The sequence below is a fragment of the Cryptomeria japonica genome, unplaced genomic scaffold, assembly GCF_030272615.1.
Source record: "Cryptomeria japonica unplaced genomic scaffold, Sugi_1.0 HiC_scaffold_69, whole genome shotgun sequence".
NCBI lineage: Eukaryota > Viridiplantae > Streptophyta > Pinopsida > Cupressales > Cupressaceae > Cryptomeria > Cryptomeria japonica.
In genome coordinates this window covers 527,501-542,500 of record NW_026728891.1, presented here as the reverse complement: position 1 = coordinate 542,500, position 15,000 = coordinate 527,501, and the positions used below count along the sequence as shown (strand labels likewise).

Sequence of the window (15,000 nt, the reverse complement as noted above, 5' to 3'; positions counted from 1 at the left end):
GAGATCGGACTGCTACGATTTACCCCAACAATCATCGTGCCACTCTTCGCAGAGAGGTGATAGACGCCAACGAGCCCGCGCATAGCAATCGAGGTGTAAAAAGGGCGTTGAAGGCAGGAAGCCTGGACGAAAGAGGCTACGAGGTCACCTCGAAGCGGTCTAAGAATCGGGCGCACTTGGGGCGACTACCAGTGCCAACCCCTTATCCCGCGGTGCGTCCGACACACAGAAATTTCCAAGGCGGCCAAGGAGCCTCCCCGCATAGCAATCGGGGTGTGAGGTTACGGATGCAGCATTGATAGCAATCGAGGTGTGAGGCGAAGGATGCAGAAGTGAGAGCCGAGGGATGTAGCAGAGATAGCAATCGGGGTGTGTGATGCAGAAGAGATAGCAATCGAGGTGTGCGGTGGGAAGGGCCCAGCAGCCAGAATGCATGAAGCGACGGATGAAGCAGTGATGACAACCGGGCTGTGAGGAGAGGAGGGATGCAGCCAAGAAAGCAATCAGGGCTCGAGGCAAGGGATGCATCAAGGATAGCAATCATGTTGTGAGGCGAGATTCCAAAGGCTAAACGTGAGAGGCTGCAGGGTCGACTCAGAGAGGTCTATGCATGTGAGAGGCTGAAAGCAAGGTCGACTCGGAGCGGTCTATGCATCGGGCGCGCTTGGGGCGACTACCAGTGCCAACCCCTTATCCCGCGACGCGTCCGACAAAGAGAACGTTCCAAGGCGGCAGAGGAGGTTACCAGCCGAAGGATGCAGTAGCAATAACAGGTATAGTTCCGCGGCGGCCGAGAAGACTCACCGCATAGGAATCGGGATGCGAGGCGAGGGATGCGGCGGGAAGGCCCCGACGGCTAAACGGAAGAGGCTACAGGGCCGCCTCGGAATGGTCCAAGCATCGGATGCGATTGGGACGACTACCAGTGCCAACCCCTTATCCCGCGATGCGTCCGATACACAGATAGTTCCAAGGCGGCCGAGGAGCCTCACCGCATATCAATCGGGGTGCGAGGCGAGGGATGGGGCGGGAAGGCCCCAACGGCTAGACGGAAGAGGCTTCAGGGCCACCTCGGAATGGTCCAAGCATCGGACGCGCTTGGGGCGACTGCCAGTGCCAACCCCTTATCCCGCGATGCGTCCGATACACAGATGGTTCCAAGGCGGCCGAGGAGCCTCACCGCATAGCAATCGGGGGTGCGAGGCGAGGGATGGGGCGGGAAGGCCCCAACGGCTAGACGGAAGAGGCTTCAGGGCCGCCTAGGAATGGTCCAAGCATCGGACACGCTTGGGGCGACTACCAGTGACAGCCCCCTATCCCGCGATGCGTCCGATACGAAGATGGTTCCAAGGCGGCCGAGGAGCCTCACCGCATAGCAATCGGGGTGCGAGGTGGGGGATGCGGCGAGATGGCCCCAACGGCTAGACGGAAGAGGCCACAGGGCCGCGTCGGAATAGTCCAAGCATCGGACGCGCTTGGGGCGACTACCAGTGACAACCCCTTATCCCGCGATGCGTCCGATACGAAGATAGTTCCAAGGCGGCCGAGGAGCCTCACCGCATAGCAATCGGGGTGCGAGGTGGGGGATGCGGCGAGATGGCCCCAACGGCTAGACGGAAGAGGCTGCAGGGCCGCCTCGGAATAGTCCAAGCATCGGACGCGCTTGGGGCCACTACCAGTGACAACCCCTTATCCCGCAATGCGTCCGATACGAAGATAGTTCCAAGGCGGCCGAAGAGCCTCACCGCATAGCAATCGGGGTGCGAGGTGGGGGATGCGGCGAGATGGCCCCAACGGCTAGACGGAAGAGGCCACAGGGCCGCCTCGGAATAGTCCAAGCATCGGACGCGCTTGGGGCGACTACCAGTGACAACCCCTTATCCCGCGATGCGTCCGATACGAAGATAGTTCCCAGGCGGCCGAGGAGCCTCACCGCATAGCAATCGGGGTGCGAGGCGAGGGATGCGGCGAGATGGCCCCAAAGGCTAGACGGAAGAGGCTGCAGGGCTGCCTCGGAATAGTCCAAGCATCGGACGCGCTTGGGGCGACTACCACTGCCAACCCCTTATCCCGCGATGCGTCCGATACACAGATAGTTCCGAGGCGGCCGAGGAGGTGGGGGATGCAGCGAGATGGCCCCAACGGCTAGACGGAAGAGGCTGCAGGGCCGCCTCGGAATAGTCCAAGCATCGGACGCGCTTGGGGCGACTACCAGTGACAACCCCTTATCCCGCGATGCGTCCGATACACAGATAGTTCCGAGGCGGCCAAGGAGCCTCACCGCATAGCAATCGTGGTGCGAGGTGGGGGATGCGGCGAGATGGCCCCAACGGCTAGACGGAAGAGGCTGCAGGGCCGCCTCGGAATGGTCCAAGCATCGGATGCGCTTGGGGCGACTACCACTGCCAACCCCTTATCCCGCGATGCGTCCGATACACAGATAGTTCCAAGGCGGCCGAGGAGCCTCACAGCATAGCAATCAGGGTGCGAGGCGAGGGATGCGGCGAGAAAGCCCCAACGGCTAGAGGGAAGAGGCTTCAGGTCCGCCTCGGAATGGTCCAAGCATCGGACGCGCTTGGGGCGACTACCAGTGACAACCCCTTATCCCGCGACGCGTCCGATACACAGATAGTTCCAAGGCGGCCGAGGAGCCTCACCGCATAGCAATCGGGGTGCGAGGCGAGGGATGCGGCGAGAAGGACCCAACGGCTACACGGAAGAGGCTTCGGGGCCGCCTCGGAATGGTCCAAGCATCGGACGCGCTTGGGGCGACTACCAGTGACAACCCCTTATCCCGCGACGCGTCCGATACACAGATAGTTCCAAGGCGGCCGAGGAGCCTCACCGCATAGCAATCGGGGTGCGAGGCGAGGGATGCGGCGAGAAGGACCCAACGGCTACACGGAAGAGGCTTCGGGGCCGCCTCGGAATGGTCCAAGCATCGGACGCGCTTGGGGCGACTACCAGTGACAACCCCTTATCCCGCGACGCGTCCGATACACAGATAGTTCCAAGGCGGCCGAGGAGCCTCACCGCATAGCAATCGGGGTGCGAGGCGAGGGATGCGGCGAGAAGGACCCAACGGCTAGACGGAAGAGGCTTCGGGTCCGCCTCGGAATGGTCCAAGCATCGGACGCGCTTGGGGCGACTACCAGTGACAACCCCTTATCCCGCGACGCGTCCGATACACAGATAGTTCCAAGGCGGCCGAGGAGCCTCACCGCATAGCAATCGGGGTGCGAGGCGAGGGATGCGGCGAGAAGGACCCAACGGCTAGACGGAAGAGGCTTCGGGTCCGCCTCGGAATGGTCCAAGCATCGGACGCGCTTGGGGCGACTACCAGTGACAACCCCTTATCCCGCGACGCGTCCGATACACAGATAGTTCCAAGGCGGCCGAGGAGCCTCACCGCATAGCAATCGGGGTGCGAGGCGAGGGATGCGGCGAGAAGGACCCAACGGCTAGACGGAAGAGGCTTCGGGTCCGCCTCGGAATGGTCCAAGCATCGGACGCGCTTGGGGCGACTACCAGTGACAACCCCTTATCCCGCGACGCGTCCGATACACAGATAGTTCCGAGGCGGCCGAGGAGCCTCACCGCATAGCAATCGGGGTGCGAGGCGAAGGATGCGGCGAGAAGGACCCAACGGCTAGACGGAAGAGGCTTCGGGTCCGCCTCGGAATGGTCTAAGCATCGGACGCGCTTGGGGCGACTACCAGTGACAACCCCTTATCCCGCGACGCGTCCGATACACAGATAGTTCCAAGGCGGCCGAGGAGCCTCACCGCATAGCAATCGGGGTGCGAGGCGAGGGATGCGGCGAGAAGGACCCAACGGCTAGACGGAAGAGGCTTCAGGGCCGCCTCGGAATGGTCCAAGCATCGGACGCGCTTGGGGCGACTACCAATGACAACCCCTTATCCCGCGACGCGTCCGATACACAGATAGTTCCGAGGCGGCCGAGGAGCCTCACCGCATAGCAATCGGGGTGCGAGGCGAGGGATGCGGCGAGAAGGACCCAACGGCTAGACGGAAGAGGCTTCAGGGCCGCCTCGGAATGGTCCAAGCATCGGACGCGCTTGGGGCGACTACCAGTGACAACCCCTTATCCCGCGACGCGTCCGATACACAGATAGTTCCGAGGCGGCCGAGGAGCCTCACCGCATAGCAATCGGGGTGCGAGGCGAGGGATGCGGCGAGAAGGACCCAACGGCTAGACGGAAGAGGCTTCAGGGCCGCCTCGGAATGGTCCAAGCATCGGACGCGCTTGGGGCGACTACCGTTGCCAACCCCTTATCCCGCGATGCGTCTGATACACAGATAGTTCCGAGGCGGCCGAGGAGCCTCACCGCATAGCAATCGGGTTGCGAGGCAGATTATTGGGAAGGGAACCCCCTGGGATGCGGCTCAAGCAGTGCCCAAAGGGACTGGAATGCGGAATCACATCGAGAGACCCAAATGCTATACGAGGGCTCAAATCGAATTATCGATTTGGCCACGACATGGACGCATCGGAACGACTACCTTTGCCGAACCACTCGCAATTGCATCCATACCGAAACCAATAGACATTTCCGTTAGAGCCCTCGCATAGCATTCGGGAATCTCGCATGCCCCTCTAAATCGACCAATGCTGGCGCTCAATGAAAATCCGAGCGCTACCACCGTTCGAGCGCCAGCATTGGTCGAGTTAGAGGGGCACGGGGGAGAATGCTCCAGTCAACACCTCCCCTATATAAGTTATTTGTCCGATTCTCGCACAACCGTAGTCTGCCTCGTCGAATCAAACAACGGTCCCAGATTCCGACTTCCGTTCCGTAGAGACCCAAAAGCTAGATGGAGGCTCGCAAGAAAGAGAGTCGGCGCATAGCAATCGGGTTTCTCGAACGTTTAGGGACCGAGCTCACTTGCGGATAGGGCAAAATCCGCCAAGCAACCCAAAAGCTAGACGGGGGCTCGAATCGAATCGCCTAGGCGGCCACAACAACGACGTGTTGGATCGACTACCAGTGCCAAACCATTCAGCAAGACTAGTCTGTGTCGAGGCCGGATAGAGATTCTCAGAGAGCGCCCGCATAGCATTTAGGAGACCTGCCGCGTCCCTCACACTCGACAAATGGTGGTGCACGTTTATAAATCCGAGCGATCCCAACCCTTTCAAGCACCAACATCGGTCGAGATAGAGGGGCACGGAGGGGGCTGCGTGAGACAACACAGTCCCCTATATAAGTTATTTGTCCGATTCTCACACATCCGAAGAATGGTCATCAAATCGGACAACAGCCCAAACTTCCGACTTCCGTCCCAGAAAGCCCAAGAGCTATCTAAAACGTTCATGGCCGGAACTCGATCGCGGCTATACCAGTCCGCCAAGCAACCCAAAAGCTAGACTGGAGCTCTAGTCGAATCACCTCTGTGGCCATTGCAAGGACGTGTTGGAGCGACTACCATTGCCGAACCATTCCGCAGGTCGAGTCCATACCAAGGCCGCATAGAGATTCACGATGAGCTCCTGCATAGCAATCAGGAGACTTGCCGTGTCCATCACAATCGATAAATCCTGGTGCAAGATTTTTGCATCCGAGCGCTCCAACCAGTCGAGCACCAGCATCAATCGACATAAACGGGCACGGGGGGAGGATGCTCGAGAACACTACCTCCCCTATATAAGTTATTTGTCCGATTCTCAAGCAGCCGAAGTCTGGTCATCGAATCGGGTCAAAGACCACAACTTCCGACTTTACCCACAATGCAAGTCATCGAATCGAACATCGGCCCCCGAGTCGGACTCCATGCGTATGTCAGGTCATCGGACCCAAATTCCGCCTTCCTGCGCATGGCGGGCCATCAATATCAACTCGGTCATCGGACCCAAACTCCGCCTTTTTGCGTATGGCACGCCTTCAAATCGGTCATCGGACCCAAATTCCGCCTTCCTGTGCATGGCGGGCCATCAACATCAACTCGGTCATCGGACCCAAATTCCGCCTTTCTGCGCATGGCACGCCATCAACTCGGTCATCGGACCCAAATTCCGCCTTCCTGCGCATGGCAGGTCATCGGACACAAATTCAGACCTCGCCAATATGCCTACGTATCGAATCGGTCATCGGACCCAACTTCCGACTTCATCCATACTGTAGGGTCTTTGAGGTTGGCGCGGTGCGCTCAACCCAGGGAGTCGACCCATCGAAGCATACACCTCCCCTATATAAGCTATTTGTCCGATTCCCACACCTGTGTAGTTTGCACCTCTGACCAGGACATCGACCCCAACTTCCGAACTCGACTGCAACGACGGCACCAGCGCCTTGGTGCGCACCTTGCGACGCACAGTCCCAACATTCGCCTTCCTGCACATGGCAGGTCATCGGACCCAAATTCCGACCTCGCGAGTATGCCTACATATCGAATCGGTCATCGGACCCAACTTCCGACTTCATCCATACCGTAGGGTCTTTGAGGTTGGCGCGGTGCGCTCAACCCGGGGAGTCGACCCAACGAAGCATACACCTCCCCTATATAAGCTATTTGTCCGATTCCCACACCTGTGTAGTTTGCACCTCCGATCAAGACATCGACCCCAACTTCCGAACTCGCCTCCAACGACCGAACCAGCGCCTTGGTGCGCACCTTGCAACGCACAGTGCCAACATTCGCCTTCCTGCACGTGGCAGGTCATCGGACCCAAATTCCGACCTCGCGAGTATGCCTACATATCGAATCGGTCATCGGACCCAACTTCCGACTTCATCCATACCGTAGGGTCTTTGAGGTTGGCGCGGTGCGCTCAACCCGGGGAGTCGACCCAACGAAGCATACACCTCCCCTATATAAGCTATTTGTCCGATTCCCACACCTGTGTAGCTTGCACCTCCGATCAGGACATCGACCCCAACTTCCGAACTCGACTAAAAAGACCGCACCAGCGCCTTGGTGTGCACCTTGCAACGCACAGTGTCAACATTCGCCTTCCTGCACATGGCAGGTCATCGGACCCAAATTCCGACCTCATGAGCATACCTACTAATCGAATTGGTCATCGGACCCAACTTCCGACTTCATCCATACCGTAGGGTCTTTGAGGTTGGCGCGGTGCGCTCAACCTGGGGAGTCGACCCATCGAAGCATACACCTCCCCTATATAAGCTATTTGTCCGATTCCGACACCTGTGTAGTTTGCACCTCCGCTCAGGACATCGACCCCAACTTCCGAACTCGCCTGCAACGACCGAACCAGCGCCTTGGTGCGCACCAAAAGTGCGCACTTTTGGAGGGCACTTTTGTGCGCTCCAAAGGTGCGCACTTTTGGAGGGCACTTTTCTGCGCTCCAAAGGTGCGCACTTTTGGAGGGCACTTTTTGGAGGGCACTTTTCTGCGCTCCAAAGGTGCGCACTTTTGGAGGGCACTTTTTGGAGGGCACTTTTCTGCGCTCCAAAGGTGCGCACTTTTGGAGGGCACTTTTTGGAGGGCACTTTTCTGCGCTCCAAAGGTGCGCACTTTTGGAGGGCACTTTTTGGAGGGCACTTTTCTGCGCTCCAAAGGTGCGCACTTTTGGAGGGCACTTTTTGGAGGGCACTTTTCTGCGCTCCAAAGGTGCGCACTTTTGGAGGGCACTTTTCTGCGCTCCAAAGGTGCGCACTTTTGGAGGGCACTTTTTGGAGGGCACTTTTCTGCGCTCCAAAGGTGCGCACTTTTGGAGGGCACTTTTCTGCGCTCCAAAGGTGCGCACTTTTGGAGGGCACTTTTCTGCGCTCCAAAGGTGCGCACTTTTGGAGGGCACTTTTTGGAGGGCACTTTTCTGCGCTCCAAAGGTGCGCACTTTTGGAGGGCACTTTTGTGCACTCCAAAGGTGCGCACTTTTGGAGGGCACTTTTCCTGTGCTCCAAAGGTGCACACCTAGGTGAGCACCTTCGACCACACCTTGTAGCACACCAAACTCTGACTTTCGACTTCATCCGCAATGCAGGGTCTTTGAGGTTGGCGCAATGCGCACAACCAGGGGAGTCGACCCATCAAACCCAACACCTCCCCTATATAAGCTATTTGTCTGATTCTCATACATGCGTAGCCTGCAGGAGCAATTAGGACATCGACCCCAACTTTCGGCTTCTAAACGAAAACAAGGTCTTTGAGGTTGGTGTAATGCGAACAACTAGGGGAGTCAACCCATCAAACCCAACACCTCCCCTATATAAGCTATTTGTCTGATTCTCATACATGTGTAGTCTACAGGAGCAATTAGGACATCGACCCCAACTTTTGACTTCTTAACGAAAACAAGGTCTTTGAGGTTGACGTAATGCGCACAACCAGGGGAGTCGACCCATCAAACCCAACACCTCCCCTATATAAGCTATTTGTCCGATTCTCATACATGTGTAGCCTGCAGGAGCCATTAGGACATTGACCCCAACTTTTGACTTCTTAACGAAAACAAGGTCTTTGAGGTTGGCGTAATGCGCACAACCAAGGGAGTTGACCCATCAAACCCAACACCTCCCCTATATAAGCTATTTGTCTGATTCTCATACATGTGTAGCCTGCAACAACGATTAGGACATCCACCCCAACTTCTGAATTCGTCTGCGTTGACCGCACCAAAGGTGCACGCCTTGGTGCTCACCAAAATCCGACTTCCGACTTCTTCTGCTATGCGGGGTCTTTGAGGTTGGCGCAGTGCGCACAACCAGGGGAGTCAACCCACCGAATGCAACACCTCCCCTATATAAGCTATTTGTCTGATTCTCATACATGCGTAGACTGCAGCAATGATTAGGACATCCACCCCAACTTTTGACTTCTTAAACAAGACAGGGTCTTTGAAGTTGGTGCAGTGCACACAACCAGGGGAGTCGACCCATCAAACGCAACACCTCCCCTATATAAAGCTATTTGTCCGATTCTCATACGTGTAGTCTGCAGCAGCGATTAGGACATCGACCCCAACTTCCGAATTCGTTTGCATTGACCGCACCAAAGGTGCACGCCTTGGTGTGCACCCTGGAGTGCACTTTGGTGCTCACCTCGGTGCACACTTTGGTGTGCACCTCGGTGTGCACCAAAGGTGCGCACCTTGGAGCGCACCAAAGGTGTACACTTTGGAGCGCACCACATAGGGTCTTTGAGAGGTTGGCGCAGTGCGCACACCAAGGTGGGTGTTGAGGTGCGTGCCGAGGTGGGTGGGTGCTAGGGTGCGCTCCATGGTGGGTGCCAGGGTGGGTGCGTGCTAGGGTGGATTCCAAAGAGGGTCATAGGGTGGGTGCCAAGGTGGGTTGGTGATATAGTGGGTTCAAAGGTGGGTACTAGGGTGGGTTCCAAGGTGGGTCACAAGTTGGGTGCCAGGATGCGTGGGTGTTAGGTTGGGTGCCAAGGTGGGCTCCTGCGTGGGTGGGTGCTAGGGTGGGTTTCAAGGTGGACGCGAGGGCGGGTGCCAAGGTGGGTAACAAGTTGGGTGTTAGGATGGGTGAGTGCTAGAGTGGGTGCCAAGGTGGGTGGGTGCTAAGGTGGATGCCAAGGTGGTTCACAGGGTGGGTGGGTTCTAGGGTGAGTTCCAAGGTGGGTCACAGGTTCAGTGCTAGGGTGGGTGTCAAGGCGGGTGTCGAGGTGCCTGGGTGCTAGGGTGTGGATGCCAATGTGGGTCATAGGGTGGGTACTAGGGTGGGCTGCAATGTGGGTGCCAAGGTGGGTAACATGCTCGGTGGGTTCTAAATTGGGTGCCAGGGTGGGTGTGCACCCACCTTGCCCGAGGTGGGTGCCAAGGTGCCAGTGTGGGTGGGTGCTAAGGTGGATGCCAAGGTGGGTGAGAAGGTGGGTGATAGGTTGAGTGGTAGGATGGGTGGGTGCCAAGATGGGTCACAGGGTGGGTGCAAGGGTGGGTAGGTGCTAGGGTTGGTGTCAGGGTGGGTGGGTGCTAGGTTGGGTTCCAAGGTGGGTGCGAGGGTGAGTGTCAAGGTGGGTCACAGGTTAGGTGCTAGGATGGGTGAGTGCTAGGGTGCAAAGGTGCCAGGGTGGGTGCTAGGATGGGTCGATGCTAGGGTGAGTGGCAAGGTGGGTCCACAAGTGTCAAGGTGGGTGCCGAGGTGGGTGCCAAGTCGGCGACTGCTATGGTGGATGCCAAGGTGGGTCACGGGGTGGGTGCCAAGTTGCTAGGTTGGGTTCCAAGGTGGGTGCCAACGTGGGTGCTAGGGTGCGTGGGTTAAAGGGTGTGTCACAACGTGGGTGCCAGGATGGGTGCGCACCCACACTGGCCAAGACGGGTGCGGGTGCAAGGTTGGGTTCCAAGCCCGGTCACAGGCTGGGTGCTAGGATGGGTGGGTGCCAAGGTGGGCACCAGGGTGGGTGCACCCACCCTGGCCAAGGTGGGTCACGGGGTGGGTCCTAGGGTGGGTAACGGGGTGGGTACTAAGGTGCGTGCCAAGGTGGGTCATAGGGTGGGTGCCAAGGTGGGCACCAGGGTGGGTGTGCACCAACCCTAGCCAGGGTAGGTCACGGGGTGGTTGTCGGGGTGGGCGTCAAGGAGCCAAGGTGGGTGGCAAGTAGCCAAGTTGCGTGCCAAGGTGGGTGTCGGGGTGGGTGCCAAGGATCCAAGGTGGGTGCCAAGGAACCAAGGTGGGTGTCTGGGTGGGTGCCGAGGTGGGAGCCAGGGTGGGTCCCAAGGTGAGTGCAAAGGTGGGTGCCAGGGTCAAGGTGAGTGCCAATGTGGGTTCCAAGGTGCCAGGGTCAGGGTGAGTGCCAATGTGGGTTCAAAGGTGCTAAGTTGGGTGCGAGGTTGGGTGCGAGGGTGGGTGGGTGCCAAGGTGTGCTAGGTGGAAGCCCGGGTGGGTCGGCATCCCATGGGTGTCGAGTTGGGTGCCTGATGGGTGCTTCTTGTCAAGTTTTAGTCGTCGGGACTCATTTCGAGCCTTAGAGGTCGTTTCTTGTCCGGTTGCCCTGTCTTCGACCTGGGAACCCAATTTTGGTCCTCGGGTCCCATTTTTTTTTGTCTCGCATCCCACTTTTGGCCTGTGGCCTTTTCGGGGTCGATTCTCGTTTTGGGCATCAGAGCATGTTTCTTCTCCTAAAACCCAATATTTGTTTATTAAGTCTCGGAACACATTTTTGTTCTCGTGGACCCATCATGGGTCTTGGAACGCATTTGTGGTCCTTGGGTCCCATTTTGCATCCCGAAACTTGTGTTTTGGTGCTTGATCCCTATTTTGGGTGCCCACCTTGCACCAAGTGCGCACCCGGGGCAAACCGAGCGCCTTGGTGCACCAGGGCAAGATCGAGCGTGCACCCGAGGCGCCCCGAACATGCACCAAGGTGCACTCGGCCCACATGTGAGCGCAGGTCGTTGCGCCCGAGGTGGTGTGTGGGCACCGCGTTGCAGACGGGACACTGCACGCACACGACGCCCCCTCCAGGTGCACGCACGTAGGCCGGGCCGGGTGCACACCCGACGCCCTAGCAAGGTGCGCGCACCCGGGCAGGGCTCACACTTGGCGAACGGGGCGCACTTCGCGAGGGAGGGTGTGCACCTCGACGGGGGTGGGTGGCCGGGGTGGATTCGCACGTGGGTCGCGGTTTGCTAAGTACACACTGCGACAAGCTCATAACGGGTGCGATCATACCAGCATTAGTGCACCGGATCCCATCAGAACTCCGCAGTTAAGCGCGCTTGGGCCGGAGTAGTACTGGGATGGGTGACCTCCCGGGAAGTCCCGGTGTTGCACCCTTTTTTAGTTTTTCGCCGGGCGTCGCAATGCTATTTGAATAAACCTTTTGCCCGTTTGCGTTCTCGTCGGGGCCGGGCCGGGCCGGGGTGCGCTGCCCGCACTACCGCGCGCGCGGGGGCGACACCGAGCGCGCACCCGAGGCACCCCGAGCACACAGGCCACGGTGCAACCCGGGCGTTGTGCGCGCACCCCGGTGCGCCCGAGGTGCTGCGCGCGCACCCAGGTGAAATCGGTGTGCACCTCGGCCAGTGCGCGCTCGGTCGAGTCGCGCACGTTGGCCAAGGTGCACGGTGATGTTTCTTACTCTAAGGTTCCGCACCAGACGCCCGGGACAGGTGAGCGAAGCTGGGCGGGGCCGGGTGCGCGGCCGGGGCAGGTGCACGCAGCTGGAGAGAGCTTTGGAGCACACTTCGGAGCGCACCAATGATGCGCTCCATTCAAAAGTTTCCTGAAAAGGCAAAAAAAGTTGAGATTATAGAATTTCCCACTTGAGAGATTGTAAAAAAAAAAAATTTAAAATGAAGGAAACGCGGGTGCCAAGGTGTGCGCAGCCCAGCCAAGGTGTGCGCACCAAGGCGCCCACCCTGGCGAAGGTGCACGCAAGGTGCGCACCCGAGGCAAACCGGACAATTAACCCAACTTTCGACTTCGCGCGCACCTTGGAGCGCACTTCGGAGCGCTCCTTGGTGCGCACCAATCTTGGGCACCTCGGAGTGCACCATGGCGCCCACCAAGGTGCGCACCCGGGGCAAACCGAGCTCCGACTTCGTGCGCACCTTGGAGCGCACGAAAGGTGCGCACCATGGCGCCCACCAAGGTGCGCAGCCCAGCCAAGGCGTGCGCATCAAGGTGCGCACCCTGGCGAAGGTGCGCACCCGGGGCAAACCGAGCTCCGACTTCGTGCGCACCTTGGAGCGCACAAAAGGTGCGCAACCCAGCCAAGGTGTGCGCACCCCGGTCAAACCGAGCTCCGAATCGTGCGCACCAGAGGTGCACGCCATCGTGCGCACCTTGGAGCACACTTCGGAGCCCTCCTTGGTGCGCGCCGATGTTGCGCACCTCGGAGCGCACCCGGGGAAAACAATGCAATTAACCCGACTTTCGACTTCGTGGGCACCTCGGAGCGCTCTCGGGTTCGCACCTCGGAGCACACCGAGGTGCGCACCTTTGATGCGCTGCCTTCACCAATTTCCAGAAAAGGCAAGAAAACATTGAGAAGGTGTGCGCACCGAGGTGCCCACCCTGGCGAAGGTGCACGCGAGGTGCGCACCCGGGGCAAACCGGGCTCCGACTTCGTGCACGCCGCACCTTGGAGCACACTTCGGAGCGCTCCTTGGTGCGCACCAGGGCGCGCAACCCAGCCGAGGTGCCCACCCCGGCGAAGGTGCACGCGAGGTGCGCACCCGGGGCAAACCGGGCTCCGACTTCGTGCACGCCATGGTGCCCACCGCGGCGAAGGTGCACGCGAGGTGCGCACCCGGGGCAAACCGGGCTCCGACTTCGTGCACGCCGCACCTTGGAGCACACTTCGGAGCGCTCCTTGGTGCGCACCATGGTGCCCACCAGGGCGCGCAACCCCGCCGAAGGTGCACGCGAGGTGCGCACCCGGGGCAAACCGGGCTCCGACTTCGTGCACGCCGCACCTTGGAGCACACTTCGGAGCGCTCCTTGGTGCGCACCATGGTGCCCACCAGGGCGCGCAACCCCGCCGAAGGTGCACGCGAGGTGCGCACCCGGGGCAAACCGGGCTCCGACTTCGTGCACGCCATGGTGCGCACCGCGGCGAAGGTGCGCACCCGGGGCAAACCGGGCTCCGACTTCGTGCACGCCGCACCTTGGAGCACACTTCGGAGCGCTCCTTGGTGCGCACCAGGGCGCGCAACCCAGCCGAGGTGCCCACCCCGGCGAAGGTGCACGCGAGGTGCGTACCCGGGGCAAACCGGGCTCCGACTTCGTGCACGCCGCACCTTGGAGCACACTTCGGAGCGCTCCTTGGTGCGCACCATGGTGCCCACCAGGCCGCGCAACCCAGCCAAGGTGTGCGCACCAAGGTGCACGCGAGGTGCGCACCCGGGGCAAACCGGGGTCCGACTTCGTGCACGCCGCACCTTGGAGCACACATCGGGGCGCTCCCGGGTTCGCACCGGCGTTGCGCACCGTGGTGGGCACCTCGGAGCACACCAAGGTGGGCAGCGAGGTGCGCACCTTTGATGCGATGCCTTCACTAATTTCCATAAAAGGCAAAAAAAAAACGAGATTTTAAAATTTCCGTTTTGAAAGATAGTGAGAAAAAGGGAATGCTGGTGCCATCTTGAGCCCGCCCTGGTGCGCAGCCCAGCCAAGGTGTGCGCACCAAGGTGCCCACCCTGGCGAAGGTGCGCGCCCGGGCAATTAACCCAACTTCCAACTTCGCGCGCGCCAGGGTGGGAGCGCACCCAACAACCGGGCCTGGGAAGAGCCAATGCGAGAAACCCCACCAAACGCTCTGACAAAAAAAGAGGGGGCGCTCCAGTAACCCCGCTTCGGAGCGCACCCTGGGCAAACCCAGCCAAGGTGCCCACCCCGGCCAAGGTGCAGGCGAGGTGCGCACCCGGGGCAAACCGGGCTCCGACAACGTGCACGCCGCACCTTGGAGCACACTTCGTAGCGCTCCCGGGTGCGCACCTCAGAGCACACCAAGGTGGGCAGCGAGGTGCGCACCTTTGATGCGCTGCCTTCACTAATTTCCAGAAAAGGCAAAAAAAAAAGGAGATTTTAAAATTTCCGTTTTGAAAGATAGTGAAAAAAACGGAACGCGCGTGCCATCTTGAGCCCGCCCTGGTGCGCAGCCCAGGTAAGGTGCCCACCCTGGCAAAGGTGCGCACCCGGGCAATTAACCCTACTTCCGACTTCGTGCGCGCCAGGGTGGCAACCGGGCCTCGGAAGAGCCAATGCGAGAAACCCCACCAAACGCTCCGACAAAAAAAGAGGCGGCGCTCCAATAACCCCGCTTCGGAGCGCAGCCGGGGCAAACCCAGCCAAGGTGCCCACCCCGACGAAGGTGCACGCGAGGTGCGCACCCGGGGCAAACCGGGCTCCGACAACGTGCACGCAGCACCTTGGAGCACACTTCGAAGCACTCCCGGGTGCCCACCGGCGTTGCGCACCGTGGTGGGCAGCGAGGTGCGCACCTTTGATGCGCTGCCTTCACTAATTTCCAGAAAAAGGCAAAAAAAAATGAGATTTTAAAATTTCCGTTTTGAAAGATAGTGAAAAAAAAGGAACGCGGGTGCCATCTTGAGCC

The 15,000-nt window shown here is 59.5% G+C and overlaps 1 non-coding gene across 1 annotated transcript; it reads left to right on the top strand.

Moving 5' to 3' along the window:
- The first annotated feature begins 11,598 nt into the window (after positions 1-11,598).
- On the top strand, positions 11,599-11,717 carry LOC131863852 (5S ribosomal RNA). The gene has a single exon (XR_009362746.1). It is a non-coding gene; the product is annotated as a 5S ribosomal RNA (ribosomal RNA).
- The last annotated feature ends 3,283 nt before the right edge of the window (positions 11,718-15,000 follow it).